The sequence below is a fragment of the Coregonus lavaretus genome (genome assembly GCF_964263955.1).
Source record: "Coregonus lavaretus genome assembly, chromosome: 14".
Taxonomy (NCBI): domain Eukaryota; kingdom Metazoa; phylum Chordata; class Actinopteri; order Salmoniformes; family Salmonidae; genus Coregonus; species Coregonus lavaretus.
The window spans coordinates 48707127-48721563 of record NC_140001.1 but is presented as its reverse complement, the minus strand read 5'-3'; the positions used below and the strand labels follow the sequence as shown (position 1 = coordinate 48721563).

The 14437-nt window shown below is 47.8% G+C and overlaps 1 long non-coding RNA gene across 1 annotated transcript; it reads right to left on the bottom strand.

The window, feature by feature from the left end:
- Window positions 1-4768: 4768 nt before the first annotated feature.
- Window positions 4769-13332, bottom strand: LOC311141734. Its single transcript, XR_014614242.1, has 2 exons — window positions 6292-13332; window positions 4769-5947 (listed from the first exon to the last, which is right to left on the bottom strand). It is a non-coding gene; the product is annotated as an uncharacterized lncRNA (long non-coding RNA).
- Window positions 13333-14437: the final 1105 nt, after the last annotated feature.

Below are 14437 nucleotides of genomic sequence, written 5' to 3'. Positions count from 1 at the left end.
ACGGCCCTTTGGAGGGGCTGTTCCAGGGAGGAGGTCGATGGCACAGTCGTACGGTCGGTGAGGGGGCAGAGATGTGGCTCTTGCTTTGTTAAACACTTCTCTGAGACCATGGTAGCATTCTGGGACATTGGAGAGGTCAGGAGCGGAGTTAGTAGGTACTGGCCGAGGGGGTAGTGCGGCAGCAAGCAGGCAGGTTCGGTGGCAGTCCTCTCCCCACTCCCTGATCACCCCGGTCACCCAGTCGAGCTGAGGGTTGTGCCGGCGGAGCCATGGGTAACCCAGGATGAGGGGTTGGCCTGGAGAGGGGAGCAGGTGAAACTGGATAGTTTCTTGATGGTTTCCGGACAGACCCATCGAGACCGGGGCCGTGACATGAGTGACCGATCCGAGTAAGTGTCCGTCCAGTGCCCGGGCAGGAATAGGAGGTGTCAAACGGAGGTTCTCCAGTCCCAGTTGGCGTGCCAGCTTGATGTCCATTATGTTGGCTTCGGCGCCAGAATCCACCAGAGCAGCCAGGGTGTGAGTTGAGTCAGAGAGGCGGAGGTGAACTTGCAGCAGGGGTTTGCGGTCGGAGGACTGGATGGTCATTGAGCTCAACCGGACTCCCCCTATGCCCGGTGAGCTTCGGCTTTTAAAGGGCAGGTTACCACACGATGTCCATCACCTCCACAATAGAGGCAGAGGTTTGAGGTGAAGCGGCGCTGGCGCTCTGCAGGAGTGAGAGAGGCTCGCCCAATCTCCATAGGCTCAGACTGATCAAGCTGACCTGGGTGAGTGGCAGTAGATGACAGGAGCCCAGTCGGATCTCTCCGAATGCCGGTAGTTGGTGGACCTTGGCGCCCCCTCTCACGACGACGGGTCTGTATCCTTCTGTCGATCCGGACAGTCAGTGCGATGGCTTCATCAAGAGTGGAAGGCAGTTCATGGGAGACCAACTCGTCCTTGATATAGTCAGCCAAGCTATGGAAGAACGCGTCCACCAACGATGGTGTGTTCCAAGAACTTCGTCTTGCCAGGGTTCGGAAGTCGATGGAATGGTCTGCGACTGTACGTCTGCCTTGTCGAATACTGAACAGTTCACGAGACGCCTCTGCGGTTGGTGAATCCAGGTCAAACACCTTCAGCATCTCCTCAGCAAACAGGTCGAAGGTTGCACATGCGAGGGTTTGACGTTCGAACTCTGCTGTTCCCCAGAGTCGAGCTCGGCCCGTCAGGTGAGTGATGGCATACCCAACTTTAGCCCCCTCCGTGGCGAAGGTCCTTGGCTGCAAGGAGAACTGAAGTCGGCAGCTAGTCAGGAATGGCCGGACCTGGGTTGAATCGCCGTTGAACCGCTCGGGGTTTCCAATCTTGGGTTCCGGAGCAGCGGCTGCAATGACCGGGGCAGGTAACTCGGGGGCAGGGCTGGTGGGCAGACTGCCTGGAAACGGGCCGGTGGGCGGAGTGGCTGGGGTAAGGTTGGTGAGGAGTTGGATGATCATGGCGAGTTGTTGTTGCTGCTGCTGGAACTGCTGCTGGTGCTGCTGGAACTGCTGATGCTGTTGGTGGCCGACCTGAAGCAGAGAGGTGATGTCGCCGCTCATGCGGGCTAGCCCTCTCTCAGTGTGTTCCAGGCGTAGCATGGCGGTGGGTTGCTCAGGTTCGTCGGTTTCCATGTCGGGGAAAGTGTGCGCTGAGTCCATGATGGTCAGATCGTACTGTCACGGTTCAGACAGACGACCAGAGGACCACAATTGCGTCACACCAGAAAGTTTATTAAAACTTAAGGGAAAAGGGAAGTAGGGAGTGAGTGAAGGCTCCAGGGGTTACTGGGAATAACAGGGATTCCGTCCAATGTGCTGGGTCTGTGCCCCCCCCAGTGGCAGCGATGCGTCCTATGACGCCGGTGGTGGGTGGTCCAGAAGTCCTGGGGGGGGGAAACACAGACACAACGGGACGGATGAAACAAGGCAGAAGTACAGTTCAAGGGAAATCCAAATACGTTGTAGCAAGGCAGAAGGCTGGTCAGAGTTACCGGGATCGAAGAGTAGTCAGGAGTCGTTATGGCAGAAAGCAGGTCTGGTTATCCTGGGGCAGAAGAGTATCCAAGAATCAGGCAGGTCCGGGGTCACAAAACAAGGGTGAGCCAGAAGCGCGAGCAAACAGGTTCCGGGTGTGAGCTTTGCAGACGATCTGACAAAGGAGAGCTGAAAGACAGGGCTTTAAATACTGGGAGAGGTTAGTGGGTAATGCAGCGCAGCTGGCAGAGTAATTAGAGCAGAGCAGAGCAGGGACAGGTGGAGCTAGTTAGGCTGAGTAGAGAGAGTGGTGAGCAGAGTGGAAGATAGTGGAAACAAATTAAGGTGGTAACCCGGTGGAGTGAGAGGGCTCATGACAATAGACTTATTTTGGACACAGTATGCTTACATTATTAGTTATCTTTTTGTTATTAGTTGTTGTTAGTTGTTATTAGTCCCATCCTTCAACTCCATTCAACACCACCCATCTATCTCTTAACACCATCCATATTGGATTTCTATTTGCCATATATTTTTCAACTGTACTGTGATGTTTTACAAAAGTTCTGAACCTTTCTATTCTCATTGTTTCTACAGATTGTAAATTGAAAATAAACGTTTTTGCTAAAAGTATTATTATATTATTGATCGATTGACAATTACTTTTCAGATCACCCAGTCTCTTCTTTGTCTACACCCATTCAGATTATTCACACCCTCTTAAGCTTTAGCCCCACCCATCTCGTTTCGCTCTTGGAGCATTCAGAGCGCACAGTTGACGCTCTGGCCGATGAGTAGGGTTGATCTGAGCGTTCTGACCTCACAACGGCAGTCAAGCACCCACGCCAACTGGCTAACATTGGCTAGCTTGCTAGCTACTTCCAGACACAAAATTGGGATTATGGTTCATTGTTTACCTCTGGATAACATGAAAACAGCCTAACTAGCTCTGCTAGGACGAGTTAAATGGTCAGTGGGGTGTTCTCTCATTTAACACCCCACTGACCATTTTACTCACCCTAGCAGAGCTGGTTAGGCTGTTTTCATGTCATCCAGAGCATTGGTGACTGTAACTGTGCTGCTGGCAACAATTTATTTACGCTTTTTTGCCGACGTTTACTGACACCGGCCATATTCAACTGATGTTGTGCGTTCATAAATTAATCAGTTATTCTGCGCTCTGGCATACTCAGACTGAATTTACGAACGCACCCGAAATGGTTACTTGCATAGTGGAGTCTTTTGTTAAGACATGTAGATAATAATGATAATAATATGCCATTTAGCAGACGCTTTTATCCAAAGCGACTTACAGTCATGCGTGCATAAATTTTTTGTGTATGGGTGGTCCCGGGGATCGAACCCACTACCTTGGCGTTACAAGCGCCGTGCTCTACCAGCTGAGCTACAGAGGACCAGATAGTTAGATAGCTATCTAGGTTAACAATTAACCATAATCCTAACTCATGACGTTACTACCCTGCATGAATCTGCAGGTAGCTAACCAACCAGGTTCAATGTTAGCTACCTAACATTAGGCTATAACTAGCCAAGCAAATGGCTCTGAGATACGAATAATAAGATCATACGTTAGCTAGCAAGCCAGCCAGCTAACGTTAGCTAGCTAATGGTAGTCCTCTGTAGCTCAATTGGTAGAGCATGGCGCTTGTAACACCAGGGTAGTGGGTTCGATCCCCGGGACCACCCATGCGTAAAAATGTATGCACGCATGACTGTAAGTCGCTTTGGATAAAAGCATCTGCTAAATGGCTTATTGTTAGTTAAACAATGAACCATAATCCCAACTCATGACTTTGCTACTCTGCAGGTAGCTAACCAACCAGGTTCAATGTTAGCAAGCAAATGGCTTTGAGATACGAATAATAACGTCATACATGTAACGTTAGCTAGCGAGCCAGCCAGCTAACGTTAGCTAGCTAGCTAACAGTACACTTTAACTTGAAATGAAACCACTTTCTGTAAAAATTAGAAACATGTAATATCAAAAAATGTAGCTAGCTAGATTATCTTACCCGTATACATCATGCATGGATGGACGCGTCTCCCTGTCACGGATGCCATGGTTGCCCTTAGTTTGAAGATGTAATCCGGAGACAGGTGTTCTCTCCATCTCTTTAGCTATCATACTCTAATTCTACTGATTTCAAAACTTGATCGTCCAGAAAGTGGAGAACAACACTTATGCAGCTCCACTACACAATATATTTTTTTGTTAAAAGCCGCGTTAGACAGGATTACTTACACATACTAACCAGCTCAAATAGACAGAAGTGTGCTATATGGCAGACCAATCCGAACTCCTCTCTCGGCATGTCTAGCCCACTCATTGTCTCAGGCAATCATGGCTAGTGGGAAGGTTGCTGTCTTTTTCTGTGGCTTAACCAACTAGGCTGGTCATTTGACACTTTTATTCGTATTTACAGATGGCATACAAGTTTGTTATTAAGGCACATGAAAGTTCACATGTTCCAGAAGGAATTATTTGCCAAAAAACACATTTTGATTTGTAAAATAAGTTTACGTTCAAATGGCTCTCCTGTGAAGTAGTGACCCGCGACATACGCCTAGTTTCCTGAAACGAGTCACATTTAGGCCTAAGTAAGTTACGCTATTAAGACTAAACAGGATGCGTTCTTAGGCCTACAGCTCGATGGTGGTTATACAAGGCTGCTATACTAAGCCTACTAATGATAATGACATTACTTACTATAATGACCATAATAATAATAGTAATAATAACAAGAGAGAGATCGAGAAAAAGGAGGTTTATTATTATTATAATAAATATTATTCTTCGGACAATTTGGAACAGCGTAGACAACGCCAAATAAATAATAAGTAATACCAGAGAGGCTTTAAAAAAAAAAAAAAAAAAGTGTAAAGCTTTTATTACAGCATAGCAACATGTTGTTGTTGTGTGAGGCTTGGTGCTCATGGAATCAGTAGGCTATTAAACAAACACTCAAACAGGCAACACAAGCAGGATCTGTCTTATTTCTGTAGATATATGGATGGTTTATAAAGCCAGGCACATTTAACAGTTAGGCTATTGATTATAGACCTAATTAAGTTGGGGTTTCTTCTCTCCTCACTTTTCTTAGACAATTAAGGCAAGGGCTGTTTTCTCATCTCCTAACTCTGCTGCTGCCTCCGTCACATTGTTCTCAACACCATGCTGGTTAACTTTGCTATTATGCACATAGCAACGTGGTCTAGGAAAAGGCGCCAATTCAACAGCTCACTGATGTTTCAGAACTGCGGACAAATGCGGGAGAAAGCGCATTTGTTATAAAATAATATAATTTTTATTGGTGTTGCACCATTGTCCTTAACCATGTACAATTTCAGTAGCACATGCCTTATAGTGATGGACTGTGCCCTCCCACGGCCTCAACAATGGATTAGTCCACTCAGACAGGCACGAATCAGACAGTTGTCTTGTACACCATTCATATTTTTTTTTGCTACTGCTCGACTAAAGAAATGTCGGTCGACCAACAGCCTATCGAGCAAACAATTGACCAGTCGACTAAATGGGGTCAGCCCTAACTCTCTCACAAAGCCCATCTAGAACACACACACAGAACATCAGACAACGCAAATGCATCACACACACCAAGCATGCACACAAAAACACCTGCGTGCAAACATGCATGCACAAGTATACACACGTACACAAGAATGGTGTGCTTTACCTTGTCATAGCTGAGGGCTTGAACTACTTAAGGAATATAGAACAAAATGGCATTGTGTGTGCGTGTACCGGGGGAAAGGAGCGCAATACTTTCATCCCGTACTGAGCGGTGAGGGAGTGGGGGTTATATGGAGGAGAAGTAGGAGAGGCCGGTCGACGGGTCGATGGGAGCCCAACACAGGATATGGCTCAGCTGTGGAGAGTCTGCATAGATGGTGTGCCATGTCACCAGAAGCTGGACACCAGAGAGCGAAAGAGTGAATTAAGATACACTGATTAATCCTAGTCCTGAACAAAAGAGTATGCACAATGAAGAATCTCACATTTTAGTTTTTGCCCTAGCACTAACACACTTAATTTAACTAATCAACTCATCATCAAGCCTTTAGTTGAATCAGGTTTGTTTGTGCCCATTGTTTGCAGATCTGAAGGGAGAAAATAATGTGTAAACACATACACAGTACAGTCTCCTCAGTCTTGAATGTTTCTAAGTGCAAATAAATCAACTGAGCTAACTGCAGTAAGTGCAGCCTGAGAGGGGCCATCGGGTGGTCTCAGGCACGAGGCACCCTCTCTCACCTTGACGGCTTCAGGTACGTCACACACAGCCGCTGGGTCCAGATGCACCAGATGAGTCACCTCCGCCACAATGGACTCAGTATTCTTAAACCTGATGTATCCATAGACAGATTACCTTTGAACATGAATAAATACATACAGCCATTTGAAATCAAATCAAATTGTATTTGTCACATGCGCCGAATACAACAGGTGCAGGTAGACCTTACTGTAAAATGCTTACTTACCTTAACCAATAACTCAGTTTTAAGAAAATAAAGTTAAGAAAATATTTACTAAATAAACTAAAGTAAAAAAAAAGCAACACAATAAAATAACAATAACGAGGCTATATAAAGGGGGTACCGGTACCAAGTCAATGTGCGGGGGTACTGGTTAGTCGAGGTAATTTATACATGTAGGTAGGGGTAAAGTGACCATGCGTAGATAATAAACAGCGAGTAGCAGCAGTGTAAAATGCAAATAATCCAGGAGGCCATTTGATTACTTTTTCAGCAGTTTTATGGCTTGGAGGTAGAAGCTGTTAAGGAGCCTTTTGGATCTAGACTTGGCGCTCCGGTACCACTTGCCGTGCGGTAGCAGAGAGAACAGTCTATGACTTGGGTGACTGAAGTCTTTGACAATTTTTTGGGCCTTCCTCTGACACCGCCTAGTATAGAGGTCCTGGATGGCAGGAAGCTTGGCCCCAGTGATGTACTGGGCCATACGCACTACCCTCTGTAACGCATTACGATCGGATGCCGAGCAGTTGCCATACCAGGTGGTGATGCAACCGATCAGGATGCTCTCAATGGTGCAGCTGTAGAACTTTTTGAGAATCTGGGTACCCATGTCAAATATTTTCAGTCTCCTGACGGGGAATAGCCGTTGTCGTGCCCTCTTCACAACTGTCATGGTGTGTTTGGACCATGATAGTTTGTTGGTGACGTGGACACCAAGGAACTTTAAGCTCTCGACCTGTTCCACTACAGCCCCGTCGATGTGAATGGGGCAATGTTCGGCCCTCCTTTTCCTGTAGTCCATGGTCAGCTCCTTTGCCTTGCTCACATTGAGGGCGAGGTTAATGTCCTGGCACTACATTGCCAGGTCTCTGACCTCCTCCCTATAGGCTGTCTCGGCATCAAGTTTACAGACTTTAGGATAAAAGTGCATTATCGTACTGTACATTCTCAAAAGCACAATGTTGACAACTTATTTCAAGTGAGAAATAACAAACCATAGAGTGTAGGATATAGTTCAGTGTGTGTGTGTCTGGGGACGCGTACTTGTGTGCCTGTGTGTGTATGTGTGTGTACCTTGCGTACTTGTGTGCCTGTGTGTGTATGTGTGTGTACCTTGCAGGCAGCTGCAGTGCCAGGAAAGGAGCTATACTCCAGGCCAGGTTGACATTGTCTTTCCATTGTTTCTCACTCAGGCTGATGTACATGGACCTCCAGTTGGTGATGCTGGTCTCCACAGACTGCTCTGTAGCTATGGCCAACTCTGAGATGTATGCAGATTCTAGTGTATTCGCATGAAAATCTGTCGCCAATTAGATGGAAACCTAGCTATAGCAAGTGAGAATTTATTCAATAAAGTACCTATCAGCAAACCCAGCGCTAGTAAGAAAAGACCAGTGTGTGTTATAGCAAAAAAGAAAAAGGTACAACAGTAAGGTATTAGTTATCAGTAGGGCCAGTAGCAGAGTCCTCCTCTTCATGTAGTAATTGTGCAGCTGAGACCCTCTATTGATCTTTTTAGACAGCCCTGGAACAGAAGGGTATCAACACAGTCATGAAACTGAGGTCTGGGTGTTGTTTTGCTGCCCTACCTGATTTAATGCGGCCCGTGCCTGGCAGTGAGTTAATGGTCAGTTCATTGGAAGTTGAGGTGTGTGTGGTGCGTGTGTGTGTTACCTGGTTTCTTGGATATGATGGATATGCCAGAGGACAGTGGGCATGTGTTTATCCAGCCCTGAGCCACCTGCTGTCTCTGGCCGACTGCTGCGTCTAGACTGCTCCGACTGTCTGTCACCATGGCAACAGACATACTGTTCACTGACATGTCACTGGGGACATGAAGCAGGAAATAGAATTACAGTGCCATCTGTAGACATTGTGGCTACCCGCCTCATCTAAGTAATGGTAGGGGGAAACAGTAGGCATGGTAAACAGTGCTTAGGCCTCTCTAAAAATGTAGTTTAGATCTGTGTTCTACCTGTACTCAGCATGGGTCCCAAATGACACCATATTCCCTTATATAGTGCTGGTCAAAAGTAGTGCACTATCTAGGGAAAATTGTGAAATTTGGGACGCAGCCTCAGGCTTTAATAAAGAGCAACTGCCTATAAAAAGCAACATCTTGTTTTGAAAATGGCCTATGTGGCATCGACATGAGTCAGCAACCTGTATTCTAGTGTCAAAATTGACTACAAAGTGTAAATAGGATAATTGTAGTCATATAGTCAGTCTCGTCCAAAACGGAATGGTACCTTAACAGGTTTCAATGGGGTTCTATTTATTTTAGCTGAAGCTAATTGGCGAAAGAGACAGCCACATCAACCACACCCCGAAACCGCTAGCAACTCTTAATGAACCAAATCTAAAACGAGGTCAAATCAGGAAGTGCAGTCACACTTTAAGGGGGAAGTAGGCATACCTGGGGGCACCAGCTGGGTGGCAGCAATATATGCATCTTGTCCGACAGTAGACTGGCATAGAATTTGATCATGATACTGATGTCATCCCTCAGTCTCTTCTCTGTCTGGGTGGGGAGCTCCTACTCTGATAAGCTTTGTGAAAATGGGCCCAGGTTAGATTAGTTCAAGAGTATTTGGTGGACCTACACCTCCATCCAGTAAAGCATTAAAAACAATCAAGCAACCCAGAAAAGTGCTAAAAACAGCCCATATTAACATACAGTGCCTTTAGAAAGTATTTAGACCCCTTTTCCACATTTTGTTACGTTACAGCCTTATTCTACAATGGATTAAATAAATACAAATCCTCAGCAATATACACACACACACACACAATACCCAATAATGACAAAGCAAAACAGGTTTTTAGATTTACCAGCAAATTATTATTTACGTAAGTATTCAGTCCCTTTGCTATGAGACTCGAAATTGAGCTCAGGATCATCATGTTTCCATTGATTATCCTTGAGATGTTACTACAACTTGATTGGAGTCCACCTGTGGTAAATTCAATTGAGTTGACATAATTTGGAAAGGCACACCTGTCTATAAAAGGTCCCACAGTTGACAGTGCATGTCAGAGCAAAAACCAAGCCATGAGGTCGAAGGAATTGTCCGTAGAGCTCTGAGACAGGATTGTGTCGAGGCACAGATCTGGGGATGGGTAGCAAAACATTTCTGCAGCATTGAATGTCCCCAAGAATACAGTGGCATTCTTAAATGGAAGAAGTTTGGAAGCACCAAGACTCCTCCCAGAGCTGGCCGCCTGGCCAAACTGAGCAATCGGGGGAGAAGGGCCTTGGTCAGGGAGCTGACCAAGAAGGCTATGATCACTCTGACAGAGCTCTAGAGTTCCTCTGTAGAGATGGGATAACCTTCCAGAAGGACAACCATCTCTGCAGCACTCCACCAATCAGGCCTTTATGGTAGAGTGGCCAGACAGAAGCCACTCCTCAGTAAAAGGCACATGAAAGCCCGCTTGGTGATTGCTAAAAGGCACCTAAAGACTCTCAGACCATGACAAACAAGATTCTCTGGTCTGATGAAACCAAGATTGAACTCTTTGGCCTGAATGCCAAGAGTCACGTCTGGAGGAAACCTGGCACCATCCCTACGGTGAAGCATGGTGGTGGCAGCATCATGCTGTGGAGATGTTTTTCAGAGGCAGGGACTGGGAGACTAGTCAGGATCGAGGGAAAGATGAATGGAGCAAAGTACAGAGAGATGAAAACCTGCTCCAGAGCACTCAGGACCTCAGACTGGGGCGAAAGTTCACCTTCCAACAGGACAACGACCCTAAGCACACAGCCAAGACAACGCAGGAGTGGCTTCGGGATAAGTCTCTGAATGTACTTCAGTGGCCCAGCCAGAGCCTGGACTTGAACCCGATCTAACATCTCTGGAGAGACCTGAAAATAGCTGTGCAGCAACGCTCCACATCCAACCTGACAGAGTTTGAGAGGATCTGCAGAGAAGAATGGGAGAAACTTCCCAAATACAGGTGTGCCAAGATTGTAGCATCATCCCCGAGAAGACTGGAGGCTGTAATCACTGCCAAAGGTGCTTCAACAAAGTACTGAGTAAAGGGTCTGAATACTATGTAAATGTGAGATTTCTGTGTCTGTTTTGTCATTATGGGGTATTGTATGTAGATCGAAGAGGGGAAAAAGCTATTTTATCAATTTTAGAATAAGGCTGTAACCTACCACAATGTGGAAAAAGTCAAGGAGTCTGAATACTTTCTGAAGGCACTGTATGTAGCCTAAGAAACAAGGTTCATGAAGTCAGTAACTTGCTTGTAACAGATTACATTCATATTCTGCCTATCTCTGAAACTCACTTAGATAATACCTTTGATGATACAGTTGTGTAGTGATTCTTATGTTGATAATGTAAAGAATATTTGCTGGTCTATGATGTGTAATGAGGAGCAACCGGACGCTGCAATTGACTATGAAATGGCTTATTCCAGTTACAAATGAGCATGCACCCATTAAGAAAATAACTGTAAAAACTGTTAAATTCCCTTGGATTGATGAAGAATTTAAAAATGCTATGGTTGAGAGGGATGATACAAAAGGTATGGCAAATATGTCTGGCAGCAAAATCGATTGGCAAACGTTCTTCAAATTGAGTGTCACGGATTCTGCCGAGGCTGCTCCTCCTCCTTGCTCGGGCAGGCTTCGGCGTTCGTCGTCCCTGGAGTACTAGCTACTGCCGATCGATGTTTTCGGTGTTTGTCTTGTGTTGTCTAGTTCATACACCTGTTGCTTATTAGTGTTGATTGTGTAGCATATAAGTTCCCTTGTTTTACGTTTGGCCTTTGTGTGTTATTGTGTATTGTCTCGTTGATGTTCGGCATAGCTATTTCGCCTCATTACGCACAGGCTGTTTTTCCCCTCCAGTGTTTTGGAGACTTTTGTTTGTGCGTTTGCATTCAGTAAAGTAGTCATCCTGATTCTCTGTGTCCTGCGTCTGACTTCACTTGCCGCATACACATCACCCTTTTGACAGAATAACACACCCACCATGGAGTCAGCAGGACCAGCGGTGGTAACGGAGTCTCTAGAGGAGCACGTCAGCAGCCAGGACGCCATGATCCGAAGACTCGGCACTGCCATGCAGGATGTGATGGACACTTTGAGCCGATGGGAAAGAGGAGGTTTTCCCACACCTCCTCCTACAATACCACCACCATCGGCCAGACCCATCGTTCCATCTCCGGAGTCCAGTGGGATTCGGCTCTCGCTCCCGAGGGCATATGATGGCACCGCAGCCGGGTGTCAGGGTTTCCTAGTTCAAGTAGAACTCTACCTGGCAACCATTCACCCGGCGCCCTCGGGATACGAGAGCGTTTCCGCCCTCATCTCCTGTCTATCCGGCAAGGCATTGGAGTGGGCCAATGCCGAATGGAGGGGAATAGACGCCGCCACCATCAGTTATGCGGAGTTCTCCTGCCACTTCAGGGCGGTTTTCGATCATCCCCCAGAGGGGAAAGCGGCGGGGGAGCGTCTGTTCCACCTCCGATAGGGGAAGAGGAGCGTGCAAGAGTTCGCCCTGGATTTCCGGACTCTGGCGGCCAATGCGGGGTGGAATGAGAGGGCCCTCATCGACCACTATCGGTTTAGCCTACGGGAGGACGTTCGCCGAGAGTTGGCCTGCAGGGACACCAACCTGAGCTTCGATCAGTTGGTGGACATGTCGATCCGTCTGGATACCCTGCTGGCTACCCGCGGACGTCCGTAGTTGGGGCCGTCCATTCCATCCCCCAGCACCTCCGAGCCGAGCCCTATGGAGCTCGGGGGTGCTGGTGCTAGAGAGAGGAGGAGAGAGAACCGGAGAGAGGCCGTCCCCTGCACCAACTGTGGCCGTAGAGGACACACTGCGGTTCGGTGCTGGGGAGGGTCTCCTGGGGATCGAGGCAACAGGTCACGCACTGATGAGTCATTTCAGGTGAATAGGCGCCCAACTCACCCAGAGCTCTCTGTTGTCCACTTGTGTATTCAAGTTGAATTTCCCCAGGTTTCATCTCATTCCCAGCATAAGGCGCTAGTCGATTCAGGCGCAGCTGGGAATTTTATTGATCGTAATTTCTGTGATAAGTTAGGGATTCCCCTCCTACCAGTAGATGTGCCTTTCCCTATCCATGCCCTAGACAGCCATCCTTTGGGGACAGGATTAATTAGGGAGGTCACGGCGCCACTAAAGATGAAGACGCAGGGGGGTCATGAGGAAATCATACAGTTGTATCTGATCGAATCTCCTGCATTTCCCGTGGTGCTGGGGCTTCCTTGGTTAATATCTCATGACCCCAACATATCGTGGCAACAGAGGGCTCTCAGGGAGTGGTCTGATCAGTGTGTCGGGCGGTGTATAGGTGTTTCCGTAGGGGCGACCACGGTGGAAAGTCCGAACCAAATGCCCGCACTGCACATTCCTCCTGAGTATAATGATTTGGCACTCATCTTCAGTAAGAAGAGGGCGACACAATTACCACCTCATAGACAGGGGGATTGTGCGATAGACCTTCAGGCAGGTGCTGCACTTCCGCGTAGTCATGTGTGTCCTCTGTCTCAAGTGGAGACGGCGGCTATGGAGACATACATCGCCGAATCTCTGGGACAGGGATACATACGGCCCTCCACTTCACCTGCGTCCTCAAGTTTCTTTTTTGTGAAGAAGAAGGATGGAGGTTTGCGCCAGTGTATTGATTACCGTAGTCTCCATCAGATCACTGTTAAATACAGTTATCCTCTCCCTCTGATTGCGAGTATGACGGAGTCATTACACGGAGCGCTTACAACCTGGTGTGCATTAGGGAGGGAGATAAATGGAAAACAGCATTTAGTACCACCTCGGGTCACTATGAGTATCTCGTCAAGCCATACGGGTTAATGAATGCTCCTTCAGTCTTCCAATCCTTTGTGGACGAGATCTTCCGGGATTTGCATGGGCAGGGTGTAGTGGTGTATATTGACGACATTCTAGTATACTCTGCTACACGAGCCGAGCATATGGCCCTGGTGCGTCGAGTGTTGGGTAGGCTGTTAGAGCATGACTTGTATGTGAAGGCTGAGAAATGCCTGTTTTTCCAGGAGTCCATCTCCTTCCTGGGCCATCGGTTGTCCGCGTCAGGGGTGGAGATGGAGATTGACCGCGTTTCAGCCGTGCGTAATTGGCAGACTCCTACCACGGTTAAGGAGGTGCAGCGGTTTTTGGGTTTTGCCAATTACTACCGGAGGTTTATCCGGGGTTTTGGACAGGTAGCAGCTCCCATCACCTCCCTGCTAAAGGGGGGCCCGGTGCGTTTGCAGTGGTCGGCTGAGGCGGACAGGGCGTTCAGACAACTGAAGGACCTGTTCACCTCGGTTCCGGTGCTGGCACATCCGGACCCCTCTTTGGCGTTCCAAGTGGAGGTGGATGCATCAGAGGCAGGTATTGGGGCTGTACTGTCTCAACGCTCGGGCACGCCTTCTAAACTCCGGCCCTGTGCTTTTTACTCTAAGAAGCTCAGCCCGGCGGAACGTAATCACGACGTGGGGGACAGGGAGCTGCTAGCTGTGGTCCAAGCCCTAAAGGTGTGGAGGCATTGGCTTGAGGGGGCTCAACAACCTTTTCTCATTCTGACTGACCATCGTAACCTGGAGTACATCCGGGCAGCTAGGAGACTGAACCCTCGTCAGGCTAGTTGGGCCATGTTTCTGACCCGGTTTGTCTTTAAGCGCACCTATATACCAGGGTCACAGAACGATAAGGCAGACGCCCTGTCCCGGCGATATGACACAGAGGGGAGGTCCATTGAGCCCACTCCCATACTTCCGGAGTCTTGTCTGGTGGCACCGGTGGTGTGGGAGGTCGATGCGGAGATCGAGCGGGCGTTACGTACCGACCCTACTCCTCCAGAGTGTCCGGAGGGGCAGAAGTACGTGCCGCTCGAGATTCGTGATCGACTAATTTATTGGGCTCACA